Raw genomic sequence first — 3,180 nt, 5'->3', positions numbered from 1 at the left:
GTCTGGCTTATAACTAATTTGCCTTTGAGGAATTAAAGTAGCAAACAATCTACTTATTTAGCCTTCCAGCAGCCTGAGAAACTAAACTATATTCTCTAGCCTCTTCTTTGGCTCACCAAAGTGATAACTCCAAGTCTATATAACCTTACTAGAAAGAGTTTGTCTACACATGAGTGCCTAACTTTCATAGCCTCCATCCAACGGCTTACATCCTACACCTTCTAATTCTGGGAGCAGAAGAAACCAAGTATATGTGAGTCTATCTAGTGCTCAGAAAAAAGCAGCAGTTTTATATGGGTGTACTAGCACTTCTAGGAGCTTCATTCCCCAGAAGCAGTGCAAAGAAAGGTCTTTAGAAACGCAGTTCCCTTTTTTCTCTCTGCAAGGGGTATATACCATGCATTAAGCACCTCAACTTTTACAACTACCTCCCAAAGGACTCCATTCTAAACCTCTAAGCTCCAGGAACACGAGCAAATAGACATATTTAAGTCTCCTCAGATCACAGAACAAAGAGGTGATTTTAAATAGGTACACAAACAATTTCAGGTGCTACAACTCCTTTCAGCAGTGCAGAAAAAGGATGGAAACATGTAGCTCCCATTTTCTTTCTGGAAGAGGATAATGGCACTTGATTATAGTGGCTACTTGGTGGCCTGGCTCCTAACAAACTTGTATCAGGAAGCTAGTGGGACAAACAAACAATAGCCCTCTGGCCACCTGATGCAGAGTGCAGCAATTTGTGAGCCTTTTCTGTGGCTTACCCCAGTAATAAATCCAGGTTTACTCATTCTTCCTAGGAAGAGTTTGGCCACACACCAAGTGCCACAACTTCTATAGCTCTCATGCAGGGGACTGTAACAACCCCCTTTGAGATTGATCTTTGAGAGTGGAGGCTTTACATTCCTGAGTGGCCTTAGACCACAAAAAAATGAAGAAAAGAACATACAATGAGCCCACTTCTGGCTGCTTTCTTCCTAGGATCAGACAGTGCAGCCTGAATGCAAGTATTTGCCACAATTCTCTGCCCAGCTTTGAGGGGAAAGAAGCAGAGATAAATGCCCACACTCACCTTCACGGCAAAGATAGAAGAAACTCGACCACACACCCAACAGCGCAACGTTCTCAGCTATGTCTGGAGGGTTTAGCTCTTCCCTTACAGTTCTCAGGGAACTGACAAAATGTAGCACATCCTAAATTCTGAAGACTGCCAAAAACAGAGACAGTAGTCTGGAGAAACAAAAAAATTTCAGAGGAATCTTAAAAATCTGGCCATATAAGTTGGTAAGATCCTTCTCCTACACAAGGTCTGCCTGACAGCACTGAAAGAGGCAGCTGTTGAATCTACTGCACAGAAACCAACATAGAAAGAAAAAAAAAAATGAAAAGAAAAAAAAATAGGAATATATACCAAATAAAAGAACAAGATAAATGCCCAGAAACTTACCCTAAAGAAGCAAACCGATATAACTTACCCCACAGGGAGAAAGATGCTTACCAGAGTCAGGAGAGCAATGCCAGAATAGATAAAGAATTTCAACAAAGAGGTAGGAAGTATTAAAAAGTACCAAACAGAAATAACAAAGCTAAAGAATAATATAACTGAACCAAAAAAATTCAATAGGAGGGGTTCAACAGTAGATTAGTTCAAACAGAAGAAAGGATCAGTGAACTGAAAGATAGGTCAATAAAAATCATATAACCTTAGAAGGCAAACAAACAAAAAAAATTCAAATATGAGGATAGTTGAAGAGACTTATTGAAACATCATCAAATTTAACAAATTTGGCATTATTGGTGAATCAGAAGAATTAAATAAGAGAAAGAACAGGAAACATATTCAAAGTACTAATGGCAGAAAACTTCCCAAGCCTAGGAAAGGAAAAAAAAAAAAAATCCACACCCTGGAATCTGAAAACATTAAATAAGATAAATCCAAGAGCCCCACACTAAAATGCATCATAATCAAATTGTGAAAAGTTAAAGACAAAATGAAATTTTTAAATGCATCAAGAAAAAGTGAATTTTTATGTACAATGGAAGCTTGATAAGATTATCAACAGAGTTTTTAGCAGAAAACTTACAGGCTAGAGGGAATGGAATGATATATTCAAAATTCCAAAAGAAAAAATTTCCAAGCACAAATACTAATCTAGCAACTGTCTGTCAAAATGAAGAAGTGAAAGAGGCTTTCTCAGACAAAAGCTAAAAAAGATAATCATCACTAACCCACCTCACAAGAAATACTACAGGGAATTTTTCAAGCTGAAGGAAGAAGACATTAATTAGTATCATGAAAAGATATGAAAGTATAAAACTCACTGGTAAAGGAAGTACACTGTCAAATCTGAAATATTTTACTACTGTAATGACAATGGGTAATATATATCTTTAGTTTAAGCATTAAAAAGCAAACCTATTAAAACCAACTAAAGCTATAACAATTTGGATGTAAATTATGGTTTTAAATATAAATTGTGACATCAAAAGCATGAATTATGGTGGGGACTTTAAAGCACAGAGTTTGTGTCTGCAATCAAATTTAAGTTGCTATTGGTTTAAAATAGCCAGTTATAAGGTGTTTTATGTAAGCCCATGGTAACCAAAAATCAAAAGACTATAATAGATACAGAAAAGTTAAAAAGATACAAACTATACTACTACAGAAAGCCATGAAACCATAAACAAACAAACAAAAAATGGTCTATTAAAAAATAGAAAATAATTAACAAAATGGCAACATTAAATGCTTACATATCAATGAACTTGGAATGTAAATGGATTACACTTTCTCATCAACAAGCAGTAAGTGGCTGCATAAGTAATTAAAAAAAAAAAACCAACTATATGCTGCCAATAAGAAACTCATTTCATGGTAAAGTCTTCATAGACTGAAAGCGAAAGGATAGAAAAAGATATTCCATGCAAACAAAACAAAACAGAGCAGAGGTAGCTGTACTTATTTCAGACAAAATATATGTTAGGTTAAAAACTGTAAAAAGAGACAAAGAAGGTCATATATAAAGAGGTAAATTCATCAAAGGGATATAACAACTGTAAATGCATATGCATCGGACATCAGAGCACCTATATGTATAAAGCAAACATAAAGAGATCAGAAAGCTTATGCAGACTGTAGCACAGTAATAGTAGAGGATTTTAATGCTCTACTTTCAACAA

This window comes from Otolemur garnettii, unplaced genomic scaffold, assembly GCF_000181295.1.
Source record: "Otolemur garnettii isolate 467f Iridium unplaced genomic scaffold, OtoGar3 scaffold00006, whole genome shotgun sequence".
Classification (NCBI taxonomy): Eukaryota; Metazoa; Chordata; class Mammalia; order Primates; family Galagidae; genus Otolemur; species Otolemur garnettii.
The sequence above is the reverse complement of the archived record's forward strand: the minus strand, read 5'-3'. Positions refer to the sequence as shown.